The following is a 14120-nucleotide window of genomic DNA, read 5'->3' as shown; positions in this document are numbered from 1 at the left end:
CCCTTCCGCACAAACACAGCACTGCTTGGGTCTGGTGCCTGAACTCTCCGCCCCCTCAAGCCACGCTGTGTCCTGAGTCCACGGGACTCCAGGGTCCTGGCCCAGCTGTTTCCAGCCACAAGGACTTTCAGCCTCTGACAGCCTTTGGGCTAGAGTCAGGAAACACAAGCAAGAACTGAAGTAAAGTTCCCAAGAGAGAGCACGGTGCATCGCCTTGCTCTGTGAACCAACGGGCTGCCGCCCAGTGCCTGGGCAAGGTCCTGGTCCAGTTAGAGGAGTGGCGCACAGCAGAAAAAAGGCATCCCAGGTTCACTGGTGTCAAATATAAAATCTCTCTGCACCCCAGAAATTCTCATCCTGGGGTCTGCGTCCCCTGCACGGCCGCGCTGGCTGCTTGCGCTGCACAGAACAGAGTGTGGGGGGCGAGTCAGAGCAGAGCCCAATGCCCCAGCGTGGCACGAGGGGCGCAGTGCTGCAGAGAGCCAGCTGGGGGGCTCAGGAGGGGGCGCTCTCCCCTCTGACGCCAGTGCCCCAGCTCGGATGGGATGGACAGGCTTGGTCCTTACCCTGGTGGCCATGAATGATCTCCTGGCACGATCTGCAGGCGTCTCTGTGAATCCCCTGGCATCCTAGCCCACTTCCAGCTCCTGCTGCCTGTCCATGTGCCCTGGCGGTTTCCTACTCACACTGTGCCGTGCCATGCCCCAGCCAGAGCTGCATGCAGTGGGAGGGAGCCCGGCACACACGGGGCCAGGGAAAAGAGCCCGTCCTTGGTGCGGGTCCGCTCCTGCCTGCTTGGGCCCCGGGTCGGCTGACTAGCCTGGCCCCTGGCTGGAGGAGAGGCCTGGCTAGCAGGTGGGGATGCCCTGGGTTAACTCTCTCCATCCAGGGCCCATGGAGACACCCGCTGGTGGTTGTGGCTGAGCAGCCAGTCTGCCAGGGGCCCGTGAGTGTGATCCAGGCGCGGGCTCGGTCCCCTCCCACCAGGCCAGGGATTCCTTTGCCATGAGCAGGTAAAAATCCCTCCCGGCTGCCGCTGCACTAAACAGAGGCCAGTTCCCTGCGAGATAAGCAGGGAGCTGGGTTAACCCCTCGCAGCCCAGCCCTCCCCACGCACCCTTGGGGTACTCTAGTAGGAAGGGTGTGGGGCACCCGGGAGGAGGGGGTGTGCTTGTGTGTGTGTGCAGGTGTGCGTACGTGTGCGGTGTGCAGTAGGAAAAGAGTGTGAGGTGGGGGGTGTGCACAGGGCAGAGTGTGTGCAGGGCAGTGTGTGGGACAGGGAGCAGTGTGTGTAGTGGGTGGGGGGCAAGGTGTGCGTGTGCAAAGGGTGGGGGTTGCGGTGGGTGTGGGTGTGGTGTAGGCGTGTGTGCAGGGTGTGTGCGACAGCGGGCAGTGTGTGTGTGTGTGTGCAGGGCAGTGTGTGGGACAGGGAGCAGTGTGTGTAGTGGGTGGGGGGCAAGGTGTGCGTGTGCAAAGGGTGGGGGTTGCGGTGGGTGGGGGTGGGGTGTAGGCGTGTGTGTGCAGGGTGTGCGTGGGGATAGGCTGTGCACATGGGAGAGCCACAGGGTGGAATGTGTGTGCACACGTGTGGAGGGTGTGCAGGGCCGGGTGTGGGGTGTAGTGGGTGTGCGTGGTTTAAGGGTAAGGATATGCGGTGTGCAGGCTCTGTGAGGGGCAGGGTATGCAGTGTGCACAGGGCTGTATGTGGTGCATGCTTGGAGATGTGTGCAGTGTGTGTGTCCTGGGCAGGGCAGAGTGGGTTGTGCAGTGTGTGTGCACAGGGCTGTGAGGAGTGTGTGCGCCTGGGGTCGGGGTGTGTGTGCACAGGGCTGGGGGTGCGCAGGGCTGGGCGGGGGGTGCGTGCCGGGGGTCAGGGGGTGGGCAGGGCTGGGTGGGGGGTGCGTGTCGGGGGGTGGGGGTGGGCAGGGCTGCGCAGGGGGTGCGTGCCCGGGGTCGGGGGGTGGGGGTGGGCAGGGCTGGGTGGGGGGTGCGTGTCCGGGCTCGGGGGGGGGCAGGGCTGCGCGGGGGGTGCGTGCCCGGGCTCAGGGGGGGCGGGCAGGGCTGGGGGGGGTGCGTGCCCGGGCTCGGGGGGTGGGGACGGGCAGGGCTGCGCGGGGTCTGCACGGGGGGTGCGTGCCCGGGCCCGGGGGGGTGGGGGCGGGCAGGGCTGCGCGGGGGGTGCGGGCTCGGGGTGGTGGCGGGCAGGGCTGCGCGGGGGGGGCGTGCCCGGGCTCGGGGGGGTGGGGGCGGGCAGGGCTGGGCGGGGGGTGCGTGCCCGGGCTGGGGGGGGTGGGGGCGGGCAGGGCTGCGCGGGGGGTGCGGGCCCGGGCTCGGGGGGGTGGGGGCGGGCAGGGCTGGGGGGGGGGTGCGTGCCCGGGCCCGGGGGGGTGGGGGCGGGCAGGGCTGGGGGGGGTGGGGGCGGGCAGGGCTGCGCGGGGGGTGCGTGCCCGGGCCCGGGGGGGTGGGGGCGGGCAGGGCTGGGGGGGGGTGCGTGCCCGGGCTCAGGGGGTGGGGGCGGGCAGGGCTGCGCGGGGTCTGCACGGGGGGTGCGTGCCCGGGCCCGGGGGGGTGGGGGCGGGCAGGGCTGGGGGGGGTGGGGGCGGGCAGGGCTGGGGGGGGGTGCGTGCCCGGGCTCGGGGGGTGGGGGCGGGCAGGGCTGCGCGGGGTCTGCACGGGGGGTGCGTGCCCGGGCCCGGGGGGGTGGGGGCGGGCAGGGCTGGGGGGGGTGCGTGCCCGGCCCGGGGGCTGCGCGGGGCGGGGCGGGGCGCGGGCTGAGCCGAGGCGGCGGCGCGGGGCCGGGGCGCTCGGCGGCCAGTCGCCGGCAGCGGCGGGGAGCGAGCGGCGGCGGCGGCGCGGGGGGCGGAGGCTGGGCTGCTCCGCGCCGGCACAGGCCGGGGTCGCTGCGGGCGGAGGGTCCCTGCCGGGGCCCGGCACACGGTGAGCGCGCGCTGGGACCGGGCTCCGCGCGGGGGGGGGCGATCGCGTGACCCCCCCAGGCCGGGAGGGCGATTCCTCCCCCGCACCTTCGGGGAAAGGGGGCGGCGGGGGCGGGGGCCGGGGGAACCCACAGCCCGTTCTTGGTATTTCCTGCACGTTCAAGACAGTCATTGCAAAGGGGGGGGCGTGTGTGAGCGTGAATGGGCACGCGAGTGTGCGTGCACAAGTGTGTGTGTGAGTGCACAAGCAAACGCGTGAGTGAGCCGGTGTGTGCAGGCGATACTAAGAGAGGCTCGAGGGACAGCAGCCGCGGGGGGGGGGCGAGAAAACCACCCCCCAGCCACGCTCACGCTCAGTGTCACACACCGCCGCCGACACACGAGGCCAGGCGCGCACACACACAGCCATGCTCACAACCACGCGCGCTCACACACGGCTGGGGACCTTCTGCACAGAGCCAGCCCGGAGCCTTGGATGGACTCAGAGCCCTGACCTGACCCCCATCCCGGGGTGGGGGCCAGGCCTGCCCCTTTGCCGAGGGATGTGGGTCTGGGCGCTCAGGGTCACTGCCCCCTCCCGTGGTTTTGGAGCTCGCCCACGGCAGCGCTGGGCTGAGCGGGCTCCGGGTTCGCTCCAGCCCTGGGGTCCCCCTGGCGTGACGCAGGGGAGGGGAGCCGGGAAAGGGCTGGCCGGGCGCCGCTGTCCACACGCCTCGGGAAAGCGTGTGACTGGGGGGGGGGGAGTGACACGGGGTGTGGGGGGAGGGGTAACGTGATGCTCTCTGTGTATAAGTGTGTGACACGGGGTGGGTGTGATGCTGTGTGGTGTCACTACCGCTTTGTGACTGGGGGTGTTACGCTGAGGTGTGTGAGTTATGGGGGTGCGCTCCGCGTGTGTGTGTTATGGGGCGGGTGTGACTGGGGGGTGTTACGCTGAGGTGGGGGTGTCACGGGGGTGCGCTGTGGGGGGGTTTACGGTGTGTGTGTGTGTTATGGGGTGGGTGTGACTGGGGGGTGTTACGCTGAGGTGTGTGTGTCACGGGGGTGCGCTGTGTGGGGGGTTTACGGGGTGTATGTGTGTTATGGGGCGGGTGTGACTGGGGGGTGTTACGCTGAGGTGGGGGTGTCACGGGGGTGCGCTGTGTGGGGGTTTACGGGGTGTGTGTTATGGGGCAGGTGTGACTGGGGGGTGTTACGCTGAGGTGTGTGAGTTATGGGGGTGCGCTGTGTGGGGGTTTACGGGGTGTGTGTTATGGGGTGGGTGTGACTGGGGGGTGTTACGCTGAGGTGTGTGAGTTATGGGGGTGCGCTGTGTGGGGGTTTACGGGGTGTGTGTTATGGGGCAGGTGTGACTGGGGGTGTTACGCTGAGGTGGGGGTGTCACGGGGATGCACTGTGTGTGTGGTTTACGGGGTGTGTGCATGTGTATTGTGGGGTGGGTGTGACGGGGGTGTGCGCACGGGGTGAGAGTGCTTGTGTGCCGGCATGTGCAGGTGTGCAGCACGGTGTGGTGTCAGGCGCGGGGTGTGTGTAAATGCCCCCGTCATGGTGGCTCGGTGCCCGGGACATGCAGGGGACCTGCAGGGCAGGGGCCGGCAGAGAGAAGCAGGGGGCCCGGGGCCCGGCCGGAGGGGCCGCGGGCTGGGCCCTGCGCGCTGCGGGGAGCCTGCACGGCTCTTTCGTGGCTTCCTGCCGGGGCGTCGCTGTCCCGACCATGGGCCAGCTGGGCCACCGCGAGGCAGCGATGGTCCCTTGCGGCTCAGGCGGGTGGGGCCAGCCCCCTCCACGGGAGCCCCTGGGTGCCGGGTCCATTTGCTCTCGCGGTCCTGTCCCCCGCCGCTCCCTGGTGTCTGGGTCCCGTCTCTGGCTCTGCTGTGTCCCAGCGTCCCGCTCTCTGGGCTCAGGCATGTGGGGGGGCTTTGAGCCCCCAGGTCCCCCCTGATTTGGGCTGCTGCTGCTGTCTGGTTGTGCAGGGCCGCAGGGGGGGTGGCGGCAAGCAGGGATGTGTCTGATTTCTTGCGCCCGGAGGCTGGTCCGTTGAGGCTTTAGGGGCTGCTCCCCGAGCACCGCTGGGCTCGGATTTCCTGCTCCGCTGGTTGGGGTGTGGACGCCGGGTGGAGCATCCTGCGGCTCGGGGCCTGGCTGTTGGAGTGGATGCCAAAGGGCCGTGGCCTAGGGGTGTGGCCCTAACATCTTGCACGTCTGCCCCGATCTCCAGCCCAACACAGAGATAGGGGCCAAAGGCGGGTGTGACGGGCACCTGTGCCCATATCTCCAGGTATGCCCCCCAGCCCCCTGCTGGCTCCTGTGTCTCCCTTGGGCCCCTGTCCTCACCTGGTTTCCCAGCAGCCCCTGGGGTTCTCACCAGAGCATCCGACGCGGCTTCTCGCGGCCCTACAGGCAGCAACTGCCCCCATCCTCGGCATGGAGTTGGCAGGCCAGGGCGCGGGGGCAGCGGGCGGCCCGGGCTGGGCTAGTCTGGGGAGGAGGGAGGGAGGGAGCTAGAGGGTCTGTCTGTGTCCCGCAGCCTCCGTGAGGCGTCTCCCCTGCATGTCACACAGTGGCACCCCCGAACTCGGCCGGTTCCCAGGGCCGAGCCACGGAATCAGGCCCAGGCACTGCCCAGGAAGGAGCAGGCCGCACCAGTTGAGCTCACGGGGAGCCTGGGGTCCCCACAGCAGAGCACGCTTTGTTCCTGGCCTGCTGCTTCTTGTTCCTGGCCCACTGAGGACTCCCCCCCCCCCCCACGAGGGGTCACTAGCATGCATGCCTGTTGCACGTCTGTCGCACACTCTGTGCACAATGGTGCATCGAGCACGCCGTGTAACCGGCAGCGTGTCACAGGGGACCATCGATCAGGCCTTGGGAGATTTGGCCGCAGCAGGCGGACCCTGCCCCCTGCCTCTGACCTACCACGCCCCAACCAAGCATTCCTTCTGCTCCCCACTGTGTCCCCAGCGTCCTCTCCCCACGGTGCCCTGCCGCAGCTGGGGAGCCGGGCAGCGCGCTGCGGCAAACCCTGGGCTTACAGGGCGCCAGGTGCCAGAACCGAGTGGGCTGCTCACGTGTCGCAGGGCAGAGCTGGACCCGACCCGGCTGGGCTGGCAGTATTGCACAAGGCCCCGAAGGACAGTGCCAGCCACAGAGATGTGGACAAGGCCGTGGCCAGTGCGGGCAGGACTGGTGTGCGGGCGTGGCTGCCAGGCCAGTCTCCCAGTCCCTCTGCTCATCTGATGCCACTCACTGGCTGTAGCACAAGGAGGGGCAGGGATGGGGGGAGTCCCATAGGGCAGCCGAGAGGGGCTGGGGCTTGGGAGGAGTCTGTGCAGTACAGGGGGGCTGAGGTTTGGGGGGGGGTCCTGAGGGGCACAGGGAATGGCCGGCATTTGGGGGAATTTGTGGGGCATGGGGGGGCTTGGAGCTTGGGGGGGGTCTGTGGAGCACTGGGGGCTGGGTCTCCTCCCGCGCTGTCCAGTGTCCAGACTCCGGTTCCTGCCCGTGGGCTCCTGTCACTCTGCGGCCCTACCCTGACTGCGGGGCAGCGTCTCGCAGGACTGCGTCTGTACCCCCCGCCCCCACCGATGGGTTGCAGCCCAGCCTAGTGTCCCAGCGTGCTGTGTGCCCGGTGGGTCCCTGCGGCCGGCCGGGATGGCAGGCTGACCGTCCCCGCTGCGCTGCACCCCGAGTCGCTGCCCGTAGAGGGGTCAGGCTGCGCTGGGCCCTGTCATGTCCCATCTGTCCACGCCGAGGCGCCGGGAGGCAGCTGCCGTCTGACTGCTCGTGATGGGACGCCGCTGAGACAGGGCCTGTCACAAAGATTGGGGCCGCACCCCTGCATGCTGATCCCGTCGGAGCGGAGGGCAGCAGCCTGGGCGCGGTGCCAGGAACGAACATATCCCGCCGTGGGGAGAGGCACCTGCTGACCCCCAGCCTGGAGGGCCCTAGACTTGGGAGAGCGAGGCAAACGGGCACCTCGTGGCTCTGTCTGGGGCAGGCCTGCCCCCCCCCCCCCGGCTGGGGTCGCACATCGCGTTGAGGGTTGAGCCCCGGGCACCGTTCTCCCTCTCGCTGCCGCTGTGTCTGGGGAGAGCCTGGCTCGGCTGGGCAGGGTCATGGGGGGGGTCTCTGTGGGCGCCATCGCTCCGCGCAGAGGTCTGGAGCCGCCGGCGGGTGGCTGTTGCTGATTTCTCTTCCTCCGCGCGCCCCCTGGCTGCAGGGTCGCTTGGCCACCGGCTCGAGCACGGCTGGGGCTGGGGGAGGCACCAGCTGTGTTGGCGGGGAGGTCGGTTTCGGGCGACAGACAGCAGCCCCAAGGGGTCTGTGCACCTGGCTCACCCTGCACTGGGTGACACAGGGACCAGAACGTGGAGACCCCAGGACTGCTGGGGCTGCAGCGCCCCTCTGAGTGCTGGTCAAGGTCTGAGTCGCAAGGTCAGCCTTGCTTGCCACCACCCCATTCGCGCTCTGCAGAGGATGCCGGGCTGGAGGAGCCCAGAGGGGCAGGGCTGGGTTCCACCCTGGGCAGTCGGCTCCAGGCAGGGACGGAGGCTCGGCTCCATGGAGTTCCCGTGAGACCCACCAGTGGGGGGTGGGTGCAGGGGGAGGGCGTCCACTGCAAGCAGGAGGCTAAGAGGGCTGGGTGAATGTGAGGCAGACACGCGTGTGCATACACCATGTACCCACCCAGACACGCCCACCGTGTGCACGCATCCACCCAGACACGCCCACCACACACACTCACACCCACCGTGTGCACACACCCACAGACACACCCACCGTGTGCACACACCCACAGACACACCCACCACACACACACACACCCACAGACACACCCACCGTGTGCACACACACACACGCATGCACATGTAAGGAGACTGTTGCCCCCTTACTAACATTCAGTGGGGGTGTTTTGGTTGGCTAGCTCCCAGTACTCAAAGGGGAAGGGTCTATGGGAAATCAGGACCCTGAGACTGATAGACCCCAGGAACAATGGGGAGAGGCTCCAGGTCAGCCTGAATGACAGGATGTGACGAAGTGGGACTGTTCTTAATGTTTTCTCTGAATATTGTGGGGGTGCCTCAGTTTCCCCTAGGCAGTTCTTAAGTATCTAGGGGGTGGGGTAAGGGTGTATGATCACTGCAGAGCCCTAGAGGGCAGATGTGTGCAGGTGTCTGGACGCAGAGAATGGCCGACACCCTGTTTCCTGGCAACTGATGGCCTCGACCCTTCCCCCCTCCAAGACAAGAGCTAAAGGGTTGGAGAACAAAGGAATCTGGTGACCTCCTGGCCCGGGAAAGGGACAAAGCCCAGAGGGGGAGGGGCTGGAGGGAGTTTCAGTTTGGGGCTGGCTAGGACATGGAGTGAAGTGCAGATGGGGTTGTCTGGCTCACTGACCCCCAAAATGGACCCAGCTGAGGGGTCCTGTTCTCTGCACCTACAAGCTCTGTGTTAGACCATGTTCCTGTCGTCTAATAAACCTTCTGTTTTACTGGCTGGCTGAGAGTCACGTCTGACTGCGAAGTTGGGGTGCAGGACCCTCTGGCTCCCCCAGGACCTGCCTGAGCGGACTGGCTGTGGGAAGCGCACGGAGGGGCAGAGGATGCTGAATGCTCCGAGATCAGACCCAGGAAGGTGGAAGCTGTGTGAGCTGTGTGTCCTGCAGACAGGCTGCTCACAGAAAGGAGACTTCCCCAGAGTCCTGACTGGCTTCATGGGGAGCAGTTCCAGAGCATCGCCTGGGGACTCCGTGACTCAGGGCGGGCAGGCTAATCAGGGTGTCAGGAGCCCAGGGAGGTCCCCTCCTCCGTGTGAGCTGGAATTGCCTGAGTCAGATAGAGTGGGGCCAAGCTAAGGAGAAAGCAGGGGCCCGAGCTGAGCTGGGGAGCAGAGCTGCAGCCCCAAAGCCAGAGGCACGGCCCAGAGAGAGCAGACCTGTCCTGGGAGCAGAGCTGCAGCCCCAGAGCCAGAGGGGCCAGCGAAGCAGCCCAGGGAGCTGCAGGCAGCAGCAGCCGTGCTGAGGCAGAGTCGTGGGGCTGGGGCTGGAGCTGTCCGGAGCTGGGTGCGGTGAGCAGCTGGGAAGGGCGAGGGGGACCCTGGGCAGCGGGCCCCGCACAGGGAGACGCCTCAGCCAAGGGGCTCTGCAGGCCAGGCTTGGATCGTAACCCCGACAGGGCGGGGGCGACACTGGGCAGAAGGGTCCTGCCACCTAGAGCCTGAGAGCGTGCGGCCACCACCAGAGCGAGTGTCCGACCCACAGCATCCCTGCAGCACGGCCAGGGCCGGAGCAGGAGGCCTGGGACTTACCAGGAGCAGACTGTGAACGGCCCTGACGTTCCAGAGACACTGTTTGTGACATTCCCTGCCACAGAGCGGGCTGATGTGTTTCCTTTAACCTTTCCCATTTTCCCTTACTCTTTTTAAAATTAATTGTTGATTAAATAACTTGCATTTGCTTCAAATTGTATGTAATGGTCAGTGGGTCAGAGAAGTGCCCAGTGCAGAGAGAATACCCCGGAGTGGGGACATCCTAGCCCCTCTCCTAGGTGACCGCAGCAGGGTTGGGGGTCGAGCCCCCCAGGAATCCTGGCCCCAGCCTTGGTGGGGTTACAAGGACTCTGCCAGACAGGAGAGTGGAAGGGGAGTCCTCCAGGGCAGGGAGGCCACTGGGTAAAGGAAGTGGGAGCGAGGACTCAGGTCCTTTCGCTAGCCCACTTCACTGGGGTAGGTCAGAAGCCAGGAAAGTTCCCCACAAGAGCGGGACTATTCCCCCGCTTACATAACTGGTGTCACGAACAGGATCCTTTCCACAGGGTCCACCCCACTGGTTCACTGGTTGAGTTCTGACAGCGCTGTCCGGGCCTGGTCCAGACCCGACCATGGCTGGAATTGAAGAACGACGGGCCCAGTTTGCTGAACTTCAGCGCGGATTGTCAGACCAAGCTGAGGCTTTACAAGAAGCTAGAACAGAGAGACACCTTATCACTGGCGAAGGGGTTAATAGACCGACAGATAGCAGGAGCTAACAAACCCCCTACAGGCACACAGCGTGAGCCGGCTGTGCTCAGAGGTGCAGAGATCTTGCTGGGCTGGGCTTGGTTTCGACCCCTCTCTGTCTGCTGAGGTGACCTGTCACATCCCCCTGCATCAAGAGTGAGTTCAGGGCGCCCTGAGGGGGAGTCGCTGTTCTAGGCCTTGTCACAAACTTGTCAACACACTTGGATCCGGACTTGCAGCTTCCCTGCTATTCCTGTCCCTCCCCACAGCGCTCCACTACCCCCAATCCCCATCAACACCCCCGCCCCCCAGCTATCAAAGCCCTGAGCTCCCCACCCAGCTCTGCCAGAGCCCCTCACCCCCTACCTGCAGCCCCCTGCACCCTGTCACGGAGTCCCCGGGTGATGCTCTGGAACTGCTCCCCATGAAGCCAGGCAGGACTCTGGGGCAGTCGCCTTCCTGTGAGCAGCCTGTCTGCAGGACACACAGCTCACCCGGCTTCCCCCTTCCTGAGTCTGACCTCGGAGCATTCAGCATCCTCTGCCCCTCCGTGTGCTTCCCACAGCGAGTTGTGCTTGGAGACAGGGAAGCTCCATCCATAGGCAAGTCAATACCCCTGACGGACACAGGCACGTTTCCTTCTCCACCCAGCTAACAGGTAAGGTCCAGGGACACTCATCTTCCACTCTCCTCGCCTTCCCACCCTGCTGACTGGACACAGCCATCAGCTCACAAGGCTGCCTAGGCTCATCCAGACTTTCCTTACCCAGCACCTTGCCACTCCCCACAGATCCCCTGCCCTGCCTGTGTCTGCCCCCACTCAGCTGGGGTCTCAGCTCCCACTGTGCTCAGCACTGCCCTTGCTGTCCCAGTGGGGTAGGCAGCGAGCTCCCTGCTTTCCTCACTGCATCAGAGCCAGCGTGAGCCCCCTCTCCGGTGTGCAAGGGGGGCGGGGAGCCCCAGGGGTCTGGTCACAGGCAGGCAGGTAGCCTGAGCCCAGCAGCTCCTCCCTGCTGCCAGCCAGGTCATCTGCATTTTCACTGACTATTTCCCTCTCCACCGATTGGTTCCCTGGATTCAGATTCAAACCCGGAGCAGGGCCTGGATCCTGTCCCACAGAGAGACAGTCACCCCACAACACAGTCTCGCAGCTGGTATCCTGGAGCACCCCAACAGCCAGCCAGCCCCACTCCCACACTGGGTCTCTCCCTCACTGGGGCTGGGCTCCACACCCCCAGCTCCTGCTGTTCCATGGAGAGCCTCGCAATGTCTGGTCTCCCATAAACCCCAGTTCCCCGAGGCAGGGCATTTGTGAGACTCTCGGCTCCCAGTCTGGGAGATAAGCTGGAAAATGGGACCCCAGTCCCAGCATTTCAGGGTCTGGGGCAAAGGGGAGACTCAGCGTTGCCCCTGGTTTCTGGGCATGGGGAGCTGGCAAGGCAGAGATTCATTACAGTCAACCTTGGAATTTAGGGCTTGAACCTGGGGGACTGGCAGATGCCCTGGAAATCAGGGCATGTCCAGAGTTGCTCAGAGCTGCTGCAGTGCAACAAGCTCAGGGGGTTCTTCATCCCAGCACCCCCCTCTCTGGAGACCTGCAAGGGGCTGGGGGGAGCCCAGGAGTCAGTGTCCAGCGCCTGGCACATGGGACTGCTGGGATAATCCCCACGCCCCCAGTGCCAGGGTAGGTGCACTACCAGGGGCTGGCCTTTGATGGGCTTCCGTGCAACGAAATGGGCTGGCATGCGTGTGGGTGTGCACACATGCCCACACGCCCACCCTGCTGCCCTCAGCTGGGTGGAACAGCCCCAGAGCTGTTCAGGGCTGCCCCCGCCTGCTGCTAGGGAAAATGGGACACTGCACGGGGCCAGCCTGTGCCCCCCTGTGCGAGCCCAACCTCCCTGCTGCCTGCCTGCACCCGGGGCCAGCCTGACGCCCCCTCTACAACCCCCCACTGGCCGCGCATGGCTGTCCTAGGCCAAGCCACTCTCCTTAGCCCTCCCTTCCATGCAGGGCAGATGTTGCCACTTGCCCCCCTCCCCGGCACGTTCCCGTGAGGGTTTTTTGGCAAAACTGATGATCAGCTGGCAAGAGAAAACGGGACAAATGCCCAGCTTTGCCAAAAAAACGTCGGGACGCCCTGGACAGGGCTTAGAAAAGGGACTATCCCAGCCAAAACGGTGCGTATGGTCACCCTACCCGCTGCGCTCTGCACCCGTTCACAGGAGCCAGCCCCCTTCTCTGGTGAAGCAGCTGCTGTCGCTCCCTGGCCCTGCACCCAGCGCCAGGGGCTGGTTGCCTGGTGGCCAGGCTCTGTTGCCCGCCCGGGGCTGTGGGCACAGGTGCTTCGGGGAACAGCAGTGGGCTGTCATGTGTGTGGGGGTCACAGACCTGCAGGGCAGGGAGGCTGCATTCCTGGATGCTGTTCCCCGTGCTGTCTGTGGGGAGGTCCAGGCCATGGGGCAGGATCGGGGAAAGGAGGCAGGCGGGTTCCCTGCTGCTGGAAGGGTCTCTCTGCTGCTGCAGTGACCGAGACAGGGGGAAGGGGGGGTCACGCTGGCCCCCTGCGGGGCCTTGGCTTCCCCTTAGCTCCTGCCCTGGGTGAGCTCATGTGACAGCCGCTGTCCCCTCCCCAGGGACTCAGGAATGGCCCAGCTCTTGCCAGCCTTCCCCTCGGGCACCGCAGCCCTGCTGCAGAGACCGGGCACCGCCTCGGGGCAGGAAGGGCGGCAGCTGCAGTGATTGGGGGCAGGGAATGCTGTGGGCATGGGCTGTGTGCCGTGGGGTAGCCCTGCCAATCCCCGGATCGAGAGAGACAAGGTGGGGGAGGTGATGGCTAATGAGCGAGAGGAGGCTGGGAGCTGCACAGAGCTGCCCTTCGGGTCTGGGCTCTTCTCAGCAGAAGGGGTGAGCACTTCCCCAGGGCGCTGCTCTCTGCAGCCATGCACACGGGCGGACAGGGGCACACACGGATGGACACACACTCTGGGAAGGACTCTGTCATCATCTGTCTCTAGCTGCGAAATGGAGCGGCTCTGGTTTGGGTGCCTGGCAGCAGCCCAGCTCCCCACAGGCTTGGAGCCACTAGGCAGAGCTGGGTGAATGCCAGGCTCAGGGTGGCATGATGATGGGCAGCACTTGCGGAGCTGCTAAGGAGTTGGTGGAGGGGTGCAGGAGGCAGATCCTGGGGTTAGACAGAGGGGCGGGGGATAGGCTGGAGACCTGGAGCTGCGGGCTAGTGACACTTGCAGCTGTATTTCTGTTGAAAGCTGAATTTTTTATGTTCTGTAACATCCGCCTGTGTCCTCTGATCAGCCTGAAAATCGGCGGAGCAGCTCAGGGGCTGCCGGGGAGCTTGTGGTGAAAAATTGGGGTTGTTTGGTCAAGGAATTCCTAAGATGCAGCTCCCACGAGTGAAAATCTCCAACTTGACTATAATGCTTTGTTCGTAGATTCATAGCGGTTAAGGCCAGAAGGGAGCTGTCACAGAGTCCCCGGGCAATGCTCTGGAGCTGCTCCCCACGAAGCCAGGCAGGACTCTGGGGCAGTCTCCTTTCTGGGAGCAGCCTGTCTGCGGACACACAGCTCACACAGCTTCCCCCTTCCTGGGTGTGACCTCGGAGCCTTCAGCATCCCCTGCCCCTCCGTGCGCTTCATAGAATCATAGAATATCAGGGTTGGAAGGGACCCCAGAAGGTCATCTAGTCCAACCCCCTGCTCGAAGAAGGACCAATTCCCAGTTAAATCATCCCAGCCAGGGCTTTGTCAAGCCTGACCTTAAAAACCTCTAAGGAAGGAGATTCTACCACCTCCCTAGGTAACGCATTCCAGTGTTTCACCACCCTCTTAGTGAAAAAGTTTTTCCTAATATCCAACCTAAACCTCCCCCACTGCAACTTGATTCTATGATTCTATGAGATGGTCGAGTTCAGGAAGAAAGGAGAGCAGCAGAATATGGACCCTGGACTTCAGAAAAGCAGACACTGACTCCCTCAGGGAACTGATCGTCAGGATCCCCTGGGAGAATAACATGACGGGGAAAGGAGTCCAGGAGAGCTGGCTGTATTTTAAAGAATCCTTATTGAGGTTGCAGGAGAGTCTCTGCCCTCCACGACACAGCCCCCCATGCTGTGGGTGTGGCTGGCAGCCCTGGGTCCTAGATGTATGAGTTTGCATTTGGCTGTATTAAAA

General features: G+C 65.0%; 1 protein-coding gene across 1 annotated transcript in view; it reads left to right on the top strand.

Annotated features, from left to right (window-relative positions):
- Positions 1-2804: 2804 nt before the first annotated feature.
- PRRT4 (proline rich transmembrane protein 4) overlaps positions 2805-14120 on the top strand; it is a 29466-nt gene continuing 18150 nt past the window's right edge. Inside the window, exon 1 of the mRNA XM_084633471.1 lies at positions 2805-2937. The gene's annotated coding sequence lies outside the window, so the exon portion shown is untranslated. The remainder of the gene's footprint in view (positions 2938-14120) is intronic.

Source organism: Lepidochelys olivacea (genome assembly GCF_965140295.1).
Source record: "Lepidochelys olivacea isolate rLepOli2 genome assembly, chromosome: 1".
NCBI lineage: Eukaryota > Metazoa > Chordata > Testudines > Cheloniidae > Lepidochelys > Lepidochelys olivacea.
The sequence above is the reverse complement of the archived record's forward strand: the minus strand, read 5'-3'. Positions and strand labels throughout refer to the sequence as shown.